This window comes from Oncorhynchus nerka, linkage group LG13 (assembly GCF_034236695.1).
Source record: "Oncorhynchus nerka isolate Pitt River linkage group LG13, Oner_Uvic_2.0, whole genome shotgun sequence".
Classification (NCBI taxonomy): domain Eukaryota; kingdom Metazoa; phylum Chordata; class Actinopteri; order Salmoniformes; family Salmonidae; genus Oncorhynchus; species Oncorhynchus nerka.
Window position 1 is genome coordinate 75,870,401 of NC_088408.1, and position 18,446 is coordinate 75,888,846.

General features: G+C 43.8%; 1 long non-coding RNA gene across 1 annotated transcript; it reads right to left on the reverse strand.

The window, feature by feature from the left end:
• Nucleotides 1–12,858: 12,858 nt before the first annotated feature.
• On the reverse strand, nt 12,859–18,408 carry LOC135574737 (uncharacterized). The gene is made up of 2 exons (XR_010465630.1): nt 17,100–18,408; nt 12,859–13,710 (listed from the first exon to the last, which is right to left on the reverse strand). It is a non-coding gene; the product is annotated as an uncharacterized LOC135574737 (long non-coding RNA).
• Between the last annotated feature and the right edge of the window lie 38 nt (nt 18,409–18,446).

Here is an 18,446-nt window from a genome sequence, read left to right on the forward strand (position 1 = left end):
ACCATCTACTGCATCTTGACTATGCCGTTCTGTACCATCACTCATTCATATATTTTTATGTACATATTCTTAATCCCAGTGTATAAGGTAGTTGTTAGGTTAGATTACTCGTTGGTTATTACTGCTTTGTTGGAACTAGAAGCACAAGCATTTCGCTACACTCGCATTAACATCTGCTAACCATGTGTATGTGACAAATCGAATTTGATTTGATTTGACACACACACACCACTCTGACATCAATGAATAACTGTAGATAGTGGTTCTACAACGGTAGAAATAGACATATTATAATATGCAACAATATGTCAAAAGCCTCAACTCACTGGCTGGAGGCGGAACTTACAAAGAGCAATCATAACTGCCATAGATAAAAGACAGTACTGTGCAGCCGTCTTCATCGACCTGGCCAAGGCTTTCGACTCTGTCAATCATTGCATTCTTATCGGCAGACTCAATAGCATTGGTTTCTCAAATGACTGACTCGCCTGGTTCACCAACTACTTCTCAGATAGAGTTCAGTGTGTCAAATCGGAGGGCCTGTTGTCTGGACCTCTGGCAGTCTCTATGGGGGTGCCACAGGGTTCAATTCTCTGGCCTACTCTTTTCTCTGTATATGTCAATGATATCGCTCTTGCTGCTGGTGATTCTCTGATCCACCTCTACGCAGACGACACCATTCTGTATACATCTGGCCCTTCATTGGACACTGTGTTAGCAAACCTCCAAACAAGCTTCAATGCCATACAACACTCCTTCCGTGGCCTCCAACTGCTCTTAAGTACTAATAAAACTAAATGCATGCTCTTCAACCGATTGCTGCCCACCAGCCTAGCATCACTACTCTGGACGGTTCTGACCTAGAATATGTGGACAATTTCAAATACCTAGGTGCCTGGTTGGACTGTAAACTCCTCTTCCAGACTCACATTAAGCATCTCCAATCCTAAATTAAATCTAGAATCGGCTTCCTATTTCGCAACAAAGCCTTCTTCACTCATGCTGCCAAACATACCCTCGTAAAACTGACTATCGTACCGATCCTTGACTTTGGCGATGTCATTTACAAAATTGCCTCCGACACTCTACTCAGCAAATTAGATGTAGTCTATCACAGTGCCATCTGTTTTGTCACCAAAGCCCCATATACTACCCACCACTGCAACCTGTATGCTCTCGTTGGCTGGCCCTCGCTACATTTTCGTTGCCAAACCCACTGGCTCCAAGTCATCTATAAGTCTTTGCTAGGTAAAGCCTCGCCTTATCTCAGCTCGCTGATCTCCATTTCAACACCCACCCGTAGCACGCGCTCTAGCAGGTATATTTCACTGGTCATCCTCAAAGCCAACGCTTATTTTGGCCGCCTTTCCTTCCAGTTCTCTGCTGCCAATGACTGGAACGAATTGCAAAAATCACTGAAGCTGGAGACTTATTTCTCCCTCACTATCTTTAAGCATCAGCTGTCAGAGCAGCTTACCGATTACTGTACCTGTACACAGCCCATCTGTAAATAGCACACCCAACTACCTCATCCCCATATTGTTATTTATTTTTTTGCTCTTTTTCACCCCAGTAGCTCTACTTTCACATCATCATCTGCACATGCGTCACTCCAGTGTTAATGCTAAATTATTGCCTTACCTCCCTAACCTTACTACATTTGCAAACACAGTACATAGATTTTTCTAATGTGTTTTTGATGTACGTTTGTTTATCCCATGTGTAACTCTGTGTTGTTGTTTTTGTCGCAGTGCTTTGCTTTATCTTGGCCAGGTCGCAGTTGTAAATGAGAACTTGTTCTCAACTGGCCTACCTGGTTAAATAAAGGTGAAATAATTTTTTTAATAAAAAATTGGTCAGAAAGGTAGGGTGATTGACTGAGGAGCTGTCGTCAGGCATTCTAACTAAAGGCACAAACTTGGGGTGCATAGAGATCAATGGTTGGAACCAAATAATGACATTATTTGAGGAACAGAACCCAAACCGAAAACAAAAGTGATTTGTACTGTTCCGAACAGAACTGTTATTTTAAAAGCATGGGATACGGTTAATACGGTTATTTTATGTACCAGGCATTTTTTCTGGTCCCTCAAAAATCACAACAAAGCACATATGCAAAGCCCTTACTCTGTCACTCAGAAACTTATTCCAGTGTCTGCCTGCTAGCCGGAAATCTTTGCCAGTGGGTGTGCATGTGTGAAGACTACCTGCCCCTCCCCTCTGAAGCATAGGTTACTGTAGCCGACTTACAACGTTACATAGGTTACTGTAGCCGACTTACAACGTTACATAGGTTACTGTAGCCGACTGACAACGTTACATAGGTTACTGTAGCCGACTTACAACGTTACATAGGTTACTGTAGCCGACTTACAACGTTACATAGGTTACTGTAGCCGACTGACAACGTTACATAGGTTACTGTAGCCTACTGACGACGTTATATAGGTTACTGTAGCCGACTAACAACGTTACATAGGTTACTGTAGCCGACTTACAACGTTACATAGGTTACTGTAGCCGACTTACAACGTTACATAGGTTACTGTAGCCGACTTACAACGTTACATAGGTTACTGTAGCCGACTTACAACGTTACATAGGTTACTGTAGCCGACTGACAACGTTACATAGGTTACTGTAGCCTACTGACGACGTTATATAGGTTACTGTAGCCTACTGACGATGTTACATAGGTTACTGTAGCCTACTGACGACGTTACATAGGTTACTGTAGCCTACTGACGATGTTACATAGGTTACTGTAGCCTACTGACGACGTTACATAGGTTACTGTAGCCTACTGACGACGTTACATAGGTTACTGTAGCCTACTGACGACGTTACATAGGTTACTGTAGCCTACTGACGACGTTATATAGGTTACTGTAGCCTACTGACAATGTTACATAGGTTACTGTAGCCTACTGACAACGTTACATAGGTTACTGTAGCCTACTGACGACGTTACATAGGTTACTGTTGCCTACTGACGACGTTACATAGGTTACTGTAGCCTACTGACGACGTTATATAGGTTACTGTAGCCTACTGACAACGTTACATAGGTTACTGTAGCCTACTGACGATGTTACATAGGTTACTGTAGCCGACTGACAACGTTACATAGGTTACTGTAGCCTACTGACGACGTTACATAGGTTACTGTAGCCTACTGACGATGTTACATAGGTTACTGTAGCCTACTGACAACATTACATAGGTTACTGTAGCCTACTGACGACGTTACATAGGTTACTGTTGCCTACTGACGACGTTACATAGGTTACTGTAGCCTACTGACGACGTTATATAGGTTACTGTAGCCTACTGACAACGTTACATAGGTTACTGTAGCCTACTGACGATGTTACATAGGTTACTGTAGCCTACTGACGATGTTACATAGGTTACTGTAGCCTACTGATGATGTTACATAGGTTACTGTAGCCTACTGACGATGTTACATAGGTTACTGTAGCCTACTGACAACGTTACATAGGTTACTGTTGCCTACTGACGACGTTACATAGGTTACTGTAGCCTACTGACGACGTTACATAGGTTACTGTAGCCTACTGACAACGTTACATAGGTTACTGTAGTCTACTGACGTTGTTACATAGGTTACTGTAGCCTACTGACGAAGTCACATAGGTTACTTTAGCCTACTGACGACATTACATAGGTTACTGTAGCCTACTGATGACGTTACATAGGTTACTGTAGCCTACTGACGACGTTACATAGGTTACTGTAGCCTACTGGCGACGTTACATAGGTTACTGTAGCCTACTGACGACGTTACATAGGTTACTGTAGCCTACTGACGACGTTACATAGGTTACTGTAGCCTACTGACGACGTTACATAGGTTACTGTAGCCTACTGACGACGTTACATAGGTTACTGTAGCCTACTGATGATGTTACATAAGTTACTGTAGCCTACTGACGATGTTACATAGGTTACTGTAGCCTACTGATGATGTTACATAGGTTACTGTAGCCTACTGACGATGTTACATAGGTTACTGTAGCCTACTGACAACGTTACATAGGTTACTGTATCCTACTGACGACCTTACATAGGTTACTGTTGCCTACTGACGACGTTACATAGGTTACTGTAGCCTACTGACGACGTTACATAGGTTACTGTAGCCTACTGACAACGTTACATAGGTTACTGTAGCCTACTGACAACGTTACATAGGTTACTGTAGTCTACTGACAACGTTACATAGGTTACTGTAGCCTACTGACGAAGTCACATAGGTTACTGTAGCCTACTGACGACATTACATAGGTTACTGTAGCCTACTGACGACGTTACATAGGTTACTGTAGCCTACTGACGACGTTACATAGGTTAGTGTAGCCTACTGACGATGTTACATAGGTTACTGTAGCCTACTGGCGACGTTACATAGGTTACTGTAGCCTACTGATGACGTTACATAGGTTACTGTAGCCTACTGACGACGTTACATAGGTTACTGTAGCCTACTGACGACGTTACATAGGTTACTGTAGCCTACTGACGACGTTACATAGGTTACTGTAGCCTACTGACGACGTTACATAGGTTACTGTAGCCTACTGACGACGTTACATAGGTTACTGTAGCCTACTGACGATGTTACATAGGTTACTGTAGCCTACTGACGACGTTACATAGGTTACTGTAGCCTACTGATGATGTTACATAGGTTACTGTAGCCTACTGACGACGTTACATAAGTTACTGTAGCCTACTGACGACGATACATAGGTTGCTGTAGCCTACTGACGACGTTACATAAGTTACTGTAGCCTACTGACGACGATACATAGGTTACTGTAGCCTACTGATGACGTTACATAAGTTACTGTAGCCTACTGACGACGATACATAGGTTACTGTAGCCTACTGACCACATTAGACGCGTAATTCAGAAATCAGGGAGAGATGTTTAATTATAGAAGAATGGATTCACTATGTCAATGCTAGTTAAGGATACTATAGTTATTAGGCACACCCACTGGCAAAGATTTCCAGCTGGCAGGCAGAAGCTGGAATACGTTTCTCAATCGCACTCCACACTGCCCTTTCCCACCTGGACAAAAAGTACACCTATGTGAGAATGCTGTTCATTGACTACAGCTCAGCGTTCATCACCATAGTGCCCACAAAGCTCATCACTAAGCTAAGGACCCTGGGACTAAACACCTCACTCTACAACTGGATCCTGGATTTCCTGATGGGCCGACCCCAGGTGGTAAGGGTAGGCAACAACATGTCTGCCACGCTGATCCTCAACCCTGGGGCCCCTCAGGGATGTATGCTTAGTCCCCTCCTGTACTCCCTGTTCACCCACGACTGCTTGGCCAAACACGACTCCAACACTATCATTAAGTTTACTGTTGACACAACAGTGGTATGCCTGATTACCGACAATAATGAAACAGCCTATAGGAGGTCAGAGACGGCCTATAGGAGGTCAGAGACCTGGGAGTTTGGTGCCAGGACAACAACCTCTCCCTCAATCTGAGCAAGACAAAAGGAGCTAATTGTGGACTACAGGAAAATGCGGGCCCGAACAGGCCCCATTAACATCGATGGGGCTGTAGTAGAGCGGGTCGAGAGTTTCAAGTTCCTTGGTGTCTACATCACCAACAAACTATTATGGTCCAATCACACCAAGACAGTCGTGAAGAGGGCACGGCAACACCTTTTCCCCTTCAGGAGACTGAAAAGACTTGGCATGGGTCCCCAGATCCTCTTTCTACAGCTGCACCCTCGAGAGCATCCTGACCAGTTACATCACCGCCTGGTATGGAAACTGCTCGGCATCTGACCGTAAAGGCGCTGCAGAGGGTAGTGCATATGGCCCAGCACATCACTGGGGCCAAGCTTCCTGCCATCCAGGACCTATATACTAGGCGGTGTCAGAGGAACGCCCAAAAAATAGTCAAAGACTCTAGTCATGCAAGTCATAGACTGTTTTTACACTGCTTCTACTAGCTGTTTATTATCTATGCATAGTCACCTTACCCCTACCTACATGTATATAGCCTCGTTAATGTTATTTTATTGTGTTAATTTTTATATTTTTTTACTTTAGTTTATTTGGTAAATAATTTCTTAACTCTTTCTTGAACCACATAGTTGGTTAAGGGCTTGTAAGTAAGCATTTCACAGTAAGGTCTACCTACACCTGTTGTATTCGTCGCATATGACAAATAATGTTCGATTTTATTGGACTTATTAACTACAAAAAGGTAAGACGTATTTTAATTCTAGTGCTACTCTGCACACACAAGCTTGGTATCTAGCTAGCGTTTGCTCTGGTCCAACATTAAACCAACTCGGAAGTTCAAAGACATTCAAAGTTCTTCCAAAGAAGCCGCACCTCCGTAGGTATAATTCTGTGGGTCTAATTCAGATGATGCATGTCATAACAAGAGGCCCAGCGCATCAAGGCAAGCTTCCTCCATCCTCTCTCGCTCTCTCCTCACCCTCAAAATGTCACATCTCGCACCCTACACTGTGACTGGCAACACAGTGTGTGTGTTTGTCTTTCATTATGATTAAACCATGCCGTTACTGAAAAATACAATTTCATCGTAACGACTGTCCTATACAGATTAGATTGCTTACCCGCTCCACAACAAGCAGCTCTATCCAAACTGGTTGGTGAAGTAATTTAATGTCGAGCTGAATGTACAAAAATATATATATATATATCAGAGGTTTAAAAATAAACAGAAAGGAACAATATGAACCGGTACTATATTTGGTAAGAACCGGTGAGGAACGTTATTTTACAGCCGCCACCAAAGGTGTTGTACAGATTTTCAAACAATTGCAAAGGGCAGCAAGGGCAAGTAGTCACTGAGAGGGATAAAGTAAAGACTTGGGGTAATTCACCGAGGCAGGAGCAAGATGGGCAACCGGTCAAACAGAAGTCCTGTCTCTTTGTGCTTTTGGCCGCCCCTTCACAAAGGTGCTTGAGGTCACCAGACCAGGGTGTGTGGTGTCCCCCACAGAGATGTCAAGACGGTTCCCGACTGAGACGTCAGGAGGGTCCCCCACAGGGACGTCAGGAGGGTCCCCCACAGAGAAGTCAGGAGGGTCTCCCACAGAGATGTCAGGAGGGTCCCCCACAGAGAATCAGGAGGGTCCCCCACAGAGAAGTCAGGAGGGTCTCCCACAGAGACGTCAGGAGGGTCCCACACAGAGACGTCAGGAGGGTTCCCGACTGAGACGTCAGGAGGGTTCCACACAGAGACGTCAGGAGGGTCCCCCACAGGGACATCAGGAGGGTCCCCCAATTCTGGACCAAGCCACTGCATCAAAGACTGGAGGGGGCTCCCAGGGAGGAAGCAGCAGGCTGAACGTCACAGGTAGGAGGGAGACGTTTTTGAACTGCAGCAGGCTGGATGTCACAGGTCGGAGGGAGACATCTTTGGACAGCAGTAGGCTGGATGTAGAAGGTTGGACTAGGCAGATTACACCAGAAAGGGACCGGAGAGGTCTGAGTGGCAGGGCTGGACTTGTAGCCTACAGCTGCAGGAAGGGCACCCGCATTATGGACCAACTGACATTCAGAGGTGTCAGCAGGAGTAGGAGTAGGGTGCTCTCTCAGGGTGAGCTCAGGCAGCTCCTCTGTCCATGGAGAAGGCTGTAGGTCTTCCTGCTCACAAATAAACAGGGAGGTGAGGATAGATCTTGGATATAGAATGGGGATCGGCAGAACCTCTGTCATTGGAGATGCCGATGGTACCACTGTGCACCAGTTGAGACTCCATGGCAGCAGCTGGTTGAAGCACAGCAGTTGGAATGTATAGCTAAAGCTACATAGCAGGAGCGACTGTAGTAGGCGCCACTACTAACTTGAGCTCCATGGTCGGAGCAGGCTAGATCGGCACAGCTGGGGCTGGAGCACAGTGGTGGGGTGCTCCCCCAGGGTGAGCTCTGGTAGCTCCTCTGGCTCTGGAGAAGGCTGTAGCACCGCTGGGAGGGGCATCACAGCAGGAGCCGGATCTGAGACCGGGGCTGATGGTGAAACTGATGTGGAAGGGCGCAACGACTCGAGCATCTTCTGACGTCTGGGGTTGCGGAGCTGGTCACGCTGGTCACCTCATTCTTTCGCTTCTGATGTAGTATCTGTTGCATGATGATCTCTGAGATGATGTTGTTAATTGCTTGGCAGCTTGGTTTCACAGGTCCCTGTTCTCCCCCTCTAAGACATCTTTCAGATGCAAGAGGAGAGAACTGTTGAAGGACTGACTGAGATGCTCAGTGTCCAGGTAACTACTGGTGATGGTGGTCGGGTGGACTGTAGGAACCTTCCATCTTCCTGACTGCTTCAATGAGCTCATCAATCTCGTCCTCTCTGGTTGTCACTGGCAATCCACGTTGATCCCGGTGATCCCTGGTCAAGGGTCGATGCTGATCCTGAGGATCTATGGTCGGGGTTTGACGCGGATCTTGCCGATCTCTGGTCATGGTTGGCCTGAGGTGGGGACCCGGTGAATTAGCAACCAATGAGAAGACTGAGACTCTGTCCTCTATTCTGCTTCAATGAGCTCATTCATTTCATCATGCTGGCTGTGTAAACGCAGTGAGTCCTCTCAGGTTGTCACTGGTGGTCCACGCTCAGGTAGATGCTGATCCCGGTGATCTCTGGTCAAGGTTCTACATTGATCCTGAGGATCACTGGTCGAGGTTCGATGCTGATTTTGGAAATCTCTGGTTGAGGTTAGCCTGAGGTGGGAACCCGGTGAATTAGCAACCGATGAAAAGGCTGAGGCTCTTTCCTCTACTCTGCTGGTCAGCCTGGGTGGTGACTTGGATTGATGATGAGTTGTTGAAAGGGAAAAAGGACACTTTGACTGCAGTATGTCACGTCTCAAATGCTCAAGAGAACCCTCTAGCTGCTCTCCCTCGTAGCAGTGGTATGTGGACTCATAGCCATTGCCGTAATTATCGATATATTGTGGCAGGTGAGCTGATCGGCACAGATGGACCTGTTAACTGGCATCCTTGGGCTGTAGCAGTTACTGGATCTGGCTCCAAGGACCATGAAAAATATTGCTAGGTTTGTAGATTCGAAGGACCATTCAAATTAGGGGAAAACTTAGATGCTGGTATTAGGCCGGTAGTCAGTCCAGAAATATGAGGAGTCAGAATGTCCAGGTAAAGGGGTTTAATTGACAGGAAGAAATCACACACAGCTGACACCACTCTGAGATCAATACATAACTGTAGATTGTGGTTCTACAACGGTAGAAAAAAAGGACATACATAATAATATTTAAAAGGGGTAGCTTGACTTAACTGAATGATAATGCAGCAAGCAAGCCAGTTAGGGAGAGGAAATCACACTTCACCACCACTAGTGACCGGGAAGGTAATTACTTGCATGTGCAAATATGTATGTCCAATGCAAATTCACAATTTTATTTAACTAGGCAAGTCAGTTAAGAACAAATTCTTATTTTCAATGATGGCCTAGGAACAGTAGGTTAACTGCCTTGTTCAGGGGCAGAACGACAGATTTTTACCTTGTCAGCTTGGGGATTTGATCTTGGAACCTTTCGGTTACTAGTCCAACACTTTACCCTCTAGGCTACCTGCTGCCCCAGAATTACCCTGCTTCAGTGAATTAATGTGTTTTTTAGAGGGATCACTAACAGAGTCTGTCTTAGTGCTAAGGAAGTAGTTTGATTTGGCCTGTTTAACCAAGTCAGTGCACCTATTTCTCAATTGCCTAAATAGCTGCCAATCAGCTAACTAGACCGTTTCTAGCCTTGGCCCCAGGCTTGATTTCCTTTCAAAATGAGGTCTGAGTGTACAGGATTGTACCATGGGTTAGTTTGGTTTTTGACTCTTGAAAGGGGCACGTTTAATAGTGAGTAGCAGGGTTGATTATTTAGGCTCCAGGGCCCAATTTCCCAAAAGCATCATAAGGCTAAGTTCATCGTTAGAACCATATTATTCTAACAATGAACATAGCATTAAGATGCTTTCATCGTTAGAACCAAACTATTCTAACAATATACATAGCCTTGAGATGCTTTTGGGAACCGGGCCCACTAGTCTTGGTGGGTTAATGAGCTACATTACTTATTGGATAACACATCATGGCCGATGTGGCAGACACGGTAGTGGCATCATGTTAGACCGGGTGGCAGGCAAGACATTAGGCCGAATAAAATTAATCTTGTCTGTATGCTATTGGCAGATTAATGTATTTCGTTTTCACTTCCCCATTTTATGACCCAAATTCATTTGTAATCTACATTTATGTGATAAATGTTGGCTCCTGTGAACTGTAACTAGCTAGCTAGCTTAGTGCTAACATCAATGGTTGACACATGTCAGATGTTGACACTTGCCTTCTATGCTCCAGAAACTGCTACTTCATCACCTTAGCATTCCACGAAATCTGCATTCTATCTGACACAAACTGGATCATGACAATTAACATCAGCTAATATATGTTGATTAGCTAGCTAGCTAATCATGAAAATTAATTTGTGTTCACAGAGCTCTGGTTGCTCTCCTCAGTGAAAGTTGCGCCCCAGTGTAAATGAGATAATTCCAGTTTTTTTTTATACATTTGCAAACATTTCTAAAAACATATTTTTGCTTTGTCATTATTGGGTATTGTGTGTAGATTAATGAGGGGATTTTATTTATTTATTTCATTTTAGAATGATGTAACTTAACAAAATGTGGAAAAAGTCAAGGGGTCTGAATACTTTCCAAATGCACTGTACATCAGGCCTTTGAACACATTTTACATGCTGTAGGGTTTGCCATAAGGTTTTATAACATTGACAGTGCATACAAAATACCTACAGTGCCTTCAGAAAGCCTTCACCAACCCATTACTTTTTACACATGTTGTTGTGTTACATCCTGAATTTAAAATGGATTCCATTTAGAGGTTGTGTCACTGATCTAAACACAATACCCCATAATGTCAAAGTGGAATTTTGTTTGTAGAAAATTTGAAACGCTTGCCATAACACCTTTGTTTTGGCAAGCCTCAATAAGTTCAGATGTAAGAATGTGCTTAACAAATCACATAATAAGTTACATGGACTCATTATGTGTTCAATCATAGTGGTTAACATGATTTTTGACTGACTACCCCATCTCTGAACCCCACACATACAATTATTTGTAAGGTCCGTCAATCGAGTAGTGAACTTCAAGCACAGATTCACGGATTACAAAAAGAAAGATTACAAAAAGAGAGCTAGAGATACATTTTCAATCTCTCTCTAGCTCAGGCCTTTATGGGGAGGCAGGGTAGCCTAGTGGTTAGAGCTTTGGACTAGTAACCGAAAGGTTGCAAGTTCATATCCCTGAGTTGACAAGGTACAAATTAGATGAATCAATCACAATGCTTAATTTTTCTATTTGGTTTCTTCATTGCTCCTTTGAGTTATCATTTTAGATGTGTGTAGACCTTTCAATCAAATCAAATCAATACATCAATCAAATGTATTTATAAAGCCCTTTTTACATCAGCAGAAGTCACAAAGTGCTTATACTGAAACCCAGCCTAAAACCACAAACAGCAAGCAATGCAGATATAGAAGCATGGTGGCTAGGAAAAACTCCCTAGAAAGGCAGGAACCTAGGAAGAAACTTAGAGAGGAACCAGGCTTTGAGGGGTGGCCAGTCCTCTTCTGGCTGTGCCGGGTGGAGTTGATAAGAGTACATGGCCATTAAGGCCATTGTTCTTCAAGATGTTCAAACGTTCATAGATGACCAGCAGGATCAAATAATAACGACACTGGTTGTAGAGGGTGCAACAGGTCAGAACCTCAGGAGTAAATATCAGTTGGCTTTTCATATCCGGGCATTCAGAGGTCGATACAAGTTAAGATTGGTGATGCTTTTAGTCAGCTTTTTATCTCAGCTGGTTTCCTATTTGAAAGAAATGGTGCTCATACTGGTCATAGCCAGTCAGTTGACTGTAATTCCCACATACAGCCTCCAGTTGCCTTGATGGATGATCAGTCAACCTCACGTGACTTGGGAAATGGTAGTCAGGATTTTTCTTTTTGGCAACTCACAGAAACAGAAGTTCTTGCTGTCTTATTATCTGTTAACACCAATAAGTCAATTTAGACCCGTGTTTGCTTAAATATGCAGCTCCCCTTATTGATGGCTCAGTAACATGCATTTTTTAAATGTAACTTTAGTATCAGGAAATATTCTAAAAGTGTGGAAAGCAGCTTTTGTGCTGCTTAAGGGTGGGGATACTAGTGATCTTGATCATTATCAACCCATTTCCAGACTCCCTTGTCTTGCGAAAATACTAGAACCATTGGTCAACAAACAGCAACATTATTTTCTATCTATGAATGGTATTCTTAATGCTAAACAAACCAAATTCAGACCTAAACATAGCACCACTACAGCTACCATGCTTGTTGTAAATGTCTTAGAGGACAGAAAGAATTGTGCTGCCATGTTTGTAAACTTGTCAAAAGCTTTTGTTAGTGTAGACCATGTTCTTCTGTTGAATAAGTTGTCCTCCATAGAGTTGGGTACTGATGCTTGGCGATGGTTCATAGTTATCTCATTGACAAAACTCAGGCCATCAGGGTAGATGGGGTCAAATCTGAGTTCATTGAGTTACATAAAGGGCTGCCAAGGTTCGATACTCGGCCCACTACTGTTTACAATCTATATAAATAACATTGGTAATGCAGTAAAAAATATATATATATATTAATTTGTATGCTGATGATACCGTGTTGTACTCAATTGCTCCATCAGTTGGCAAAGCCTTTTCACATCTGGCTTGATGACAAACTGTGATTTAAAAAACATGTCACTGAGCTGGTGAAGAAGTTGAAGTTGATTTATTTTACAGAAACAAATCATGTCTGACTTTTGTTAATAGGAAGGAAATTGTCCATGCCACTTTTATGTGTATTTTAGATTTTGGGGATATTATCAAATCAAATCAAATTTATTTATATAGCCCTTCGTACATCAGCTGATATCTCAAAGTGCTGTACAGAAATCCAGCCTAAAACCCCAAACAGCAAGCAATGCAGGTGTAGAAGCACGGTGGCTAGGAAAAACTCCCTAGAAAGGCCAAAACCTAGGAAGAAACCTAGAGAGGAACCAGGCTATGTGGGGTGGCCAGTCCTCTTCTGGCTGTGCAGGGTGGAGATTATAACAGAACATGGCCAAGATGTTCAAATGTTCATAAATGACCAGCATGGTCGAATAATAATAAGGCAGAACAGTTGAAACTGGAGCAGCAGCACAGTCAGGTGGACTGGGGACAGCAAGGAGTCATCATGTCAGGTAGTCCTGGGGCACGGTCCTAGGGCTCAGGTCCTCCGAGAGAGAGAAAGAAAGAGAGAATTAGAGAGAGCATATGTGGGGTGGCCAGTCCTCTTCTGGCTGTGCCGGGTGGAGATTATAACAGAACATGACCAAGATGTTCAAATGTTCATAAATGACCAGCATGGTCGAATAATAGTAAGGCAGAACAGTTGAAACTGGAGCAGCAGCATGGCCAGGTGGACTGGGGACAGCAAGGAGTCATCATGTCAGGTAGTCCTGGGGCATGGTCCTAGGGCTCAGGTCAGTTGAAACTGGAGCAGCAGCATGGCCAGGTGGCCTGGGGACAGCAAGGAGTCATCATGTCAGGTAGTCCTGGGGCATGGTCCTAGGGCTCAGGTCCTCCGAGAGAGAGAAAGAAAGAGAGAAGGAGAGAATTAGAGAACGCACACTTAGATTCACACAGGACACCGAATAGGACAGGAGAAGTACTCCACATATAACAAACTGACCCTAGCCCCCCGACACATAAACTACTGCAGCATAAATACTGGAGGCTGAGACAGGAGGGGTCAGGAGACACTGTGGCCCCATCCGAGGACACCCCCGGACAGGGCCAAACAGGAAGGACATAACCCCACCCACTTTGCCAAAGCACAGCCCCCACACCACTAGAGGGATATCTTCAACCACCAACTTACCATCCTGAGACAAGGCTGAGTATAGCCCACAAAGACCTCCGCCACGGCACAACCCAAGGACCACAACAGTGAATCAACCCACTCAGGTGACGCACCCCCTCCAGGGACGGCATGAGAGAGCCCCAGTAAGCCAGTGACTCAGCCCCTGTAATAGGGCTAGAGGCAGAGAATCCCAGTGCAGTGCCAGGCAGAGACAGCAAGGGCGGTTCGTTGCTCCAGAGCCTTTCCGTTCACCTTCCCACTCCTGGGCCAGACTACACTCAATCATATGACCCACTGAAGAGATGAGTCTTCAGTAAAGACATAAAGGTTGAGACCGAGTTTGCGTCTCTGACATGGGTAGGCAGACCGTTCCATAAAAATGGAGCTCTATATGAGAAAGCCCTGCCTCCAGCTGTTTGCTGAGAAATTCTAGGGACAATTAGGAGGCCTGCGTCTTGTGACCGTAGCGTACGTGTAGGTATGTACGGCAGGACCAAATCAGAGAGATAGGTAGGAGCAAGCCCATGTAATGCTTTGTAGGTTAGCAGTAAAACCTTGAAATCAGCCCTTGCTTTGACAGGAAGCCAGTGTAGAGAGGCTAGCACTGGAGTAATATGATCAAATTTTTTGGTTCTAGTCAGGATTCTAGCAGCCGTATTTAGCACTAACTGAAGTTTATTTAGTGCTTTATCCGGGTAGCCGGAAAGTAGAGCATAGTGACAAAAGCATGGATTAATTTTTCTGCATCATTTTTGGACAGAAAGTTTCTGATTTTTGCAATGTTACGTAGATGGAAAAAAGCTGTCCTCGAAATGGTCTTGATATGTTCTTCAAAAGAGAGATCAGGGTCCAGAGTAACGCCGAGGTCCTTCACAGTTTTATTTGAGACGACTGTACAACCATTAAGATTAATTGTCAGATTCAACAGAAGATCTCTTTGTTTCTTGGGACCTAGAACAAGCATCTCTGTTTTGTCCGAGTTTAATAGTAGAAAGTTTGCAGCCATCCACTTCCTTATGTCTGAAACACATGCTTCTAGCGAGGGCAATTTTGGGGCTTCACCATGTTTCATTGAAATGTACAGCTGTGTGTCATGCGCATAGCAGTGAAAGTTAACATTATGTTTTCGAATAACATCCCCAAGAGGTAAAATATATAGTGAAAACAATAGTGGTCCTAAAACGGAACCTTGAGGAACATCGAAATTTACAGTTGATTTGTCAGAGGACAAACCATTCACAGAGACAAACTGATATCTTTCTGACAGATAAGATCTAAACCAGGCCAGAACATGTCCGTGTAGACCAATTTGGGTTTCCAATCTCTCCAAAAGAATGTGGTGATCGATGGTATCAAAAGCAGCACTAAGGTCTAGGAGCACGAGGACAGATGCAGAGCCTCGGTCCGATGCCATTAAAATGTCATTTACCACCTTCACAAGTGCCGTCTCAGTGCTATGATGGGGTCTAAAACCAGACTGAAGCATTTCGTATACATTGTTTGTCTTCAGGAAGGCAGTGAGTTGCTGCGCAACAGCCTTCTCTAAAATTTTTGAGAGGAATGGAAGATTCGATATAGGCCGATAGTTTTTTACATTTTCTGGGTCAAGGTTTGGCTTTTTCAAGAGAGGCTTTATTACTACCACTTTTAGTGAGTTTGGTACACATCCGGTGGATAGAGAGCCGTTTATTATGTTCAACATAGGAGGGCCAAGCACAGGAAGCAGCTCTTTCAGTAGTTTAGTTGGAATAGGCTCCAGTATGCAGCTTGAAGGTTTAGAGGCCATAATTATTTTCATCATTGTGTCAAGAGATATAGTACTAAAACACTTGAGCGTCTCTCTTGATCCTAGGTCCTGGCAGAGTTGTGCAGACTCAGGACAACTGAGGTTTGGAGGAATACGCAGGTTTAAAGAGGAGTCCGTAATTTGTTTTCTAATAATCATAATCTTTTCCTCAAAGAAGTTCATGAATTTATCACTGCTAAAGTGAAAGTCATCCTCTCTTGGGGAATGCTGCTTTTTAGTTAGCTTTGCGACCGTATCAAAAAGGAATTTCGGATTGTTCTTATTTTCCTCAATTAAGTTAGAAAAATAGGATGCAGCAGTAAGGGCTCTTCGGTACTGCACGGTACCGTCTTTCCAAGCTAGTCGGAAGACTTCCAGTTTGGTGAGGCGCCATTTCCGTTCCAATTTTCTGGAAGCTTGCTTCAGAGCTCGGGTATTTTCTGTGTACCAGGGAGCTAGTTTCTTATGAGAAATGTTATATTATCTATATGCATGCAGCAGAATCTACACTTAAACCACTATATGTTGTTTTCCATTTTGCCCTTAGGTTTATTACTGGTGATGGTTACAGAACTCACCATTGTGTCTTGTATCAAAAAGTGAGTTGGGCCTCTTTGTATGTAAGGAGAGAATGGCATTTTCTTGTGGTCATTTACAAAGCACTCATGCAGAAACTTCCTATGTATCTATCATAATTTATTCAATTTAGATTTACAAATGACCAAACCCATGGATCATTTAGCTATTTGATATTACATTTTAGGAACCCTTTAGGTATCAAAAAAATATACACTGCAGTTCAGTAAACCTAATTAGGTAACACAACGTGCCATTGGAACACAGGAGTGATGGTTGCTAATAATGGGTCTCTGTACGCCTACGTAGATATTCCATTAAAAAATCAGCCATTTCCAGCTACAATAGTAATTTACAACATTAAGAATGTCTACACTGTATTTCTGATCAATATGATGCTATTTTTAATGGACAAAATATGTGCTTTCTTTCAAAAACAAGGACATTTCTAAGTGACCCCAAACTTTTGACCGGTAATGTATTAAAACATGATTTGATAAAATATTGATTTGGCCTCTACTACTACAGCCCATAGAAACACATTGAATAACACATTCATTAATGGCATGAGACAGTAAAAAAAAGAATCATAAGGAATATGTTTTTTAAGTGTATGTCCTATATCTAGGATATATAACAAAGCTCAGGAAATGTTGTTTTTGTATTTTTTTTTTTACACATATTTAACCCCTTATTTTTGTTGGCACAAAACTACCTCCATACTTTCATTCATTTGTATGGGTTACCTTCAGATGAGTTCTGTGACACTTGTGGGGGTCGTAGAGCAAAACAGAGAACAGCATCATGTTCATGAGAGTCTCATATTTCCATAGAGTTGTTCCATTAGTTTGCCAAACCTTTCGGATGCTCCAGACATTTTTGTCAGATGACCGATTTCCATGTTGTCAGAGGTCTGATAAACACCGCTGTAGCTCGGCTACCTTCCACCGCAGATGCGGAAGGTTGACATAGGCGGATGCGGATGCAGCCCATGCAAACAAAGAGATATCTATAGCTTAAATTGACGGATTCTGTCTGGGAAGTAACTGTTCAGCAGTCTTATGGTTTGGGGTAGAAGTTGATCAGGAGCCTTTTGGTCCCAGACTTGGCGCTCCGGTACTGCTTGCCATGCGGTAGCAGAGAGAACAATCTGACTTGGGTGGCTGGAGTCTTTGACCATTTTTACGGGCCTTCCCCTGACACCTCCTGGTATAGAGGTTCTAGATGTCAGGGAGCTCGTCCTCAGTGATGTCCTGGGCCATACGCACTACCCTCTGTAGTGCCTTACAGTCGGATGTCAAGCAGTTGCCATACCAGTCAAGATGCTCTCAATAATGCAGCTGTATAACTTTTTGAGGATTTTAGGGCACATGCCAAATCTTTTCAGCCTCCTGAGGGGGAAGAGGCATTGTCGTGCCCTTTTCACGACTGTGTTGGTATGTTTGGACCATGATAGGTCCCAGTTTATTCTCCAGTGATTGCACATTCGTCAATAGTCTCGTAGTCCGATGTAGTCTCGTCAGGTATCCCGCACGCCCACCTCTATAACGCCACCTCATCCTTTTTCGAAGGTCGGGGATTTGGGCCTGGTTCGGGATGAGCAGTATGTCCTTTGCCACCGACTCATTGAAGTAGAAATCCTCATCCAAATCGAGGTTAGCGATCTCTGTTCTGACGTCCAGAAGCTTTTTTTGGTCAAAAAACACACACAAAATAGCACAATTGATCAAGAGTCCGTAAAATGGCTGCTATTCCCTCCAGCACCATTCTAGCTGTTATATCTGGGTGTAGCAGCAGATGCTGATGTTCTGGTACTTTTCACTTTTTCCTCCTCTCCTCTCTACATCCTCCATGCATCACTTTCTCTCTAGTCTCTTTATTTCCTCTCCTTCTCTTCTTCCTTTCTCTTTCTTTCCTCCCCCACCCCATCCCAGCTGCTTGAGCACATATGCTCCTGTCATTCATGTCTGTCATGTAGCTTTAACATGAGGCAACTATATGCATACATAAGGACCAAGGAGTCTGCATGAATTTGAGTGTCTGAGAGAGAGAGAGTGAGAGAGAGAGCCCATATAAGGGGAGCTAGAGGCAGC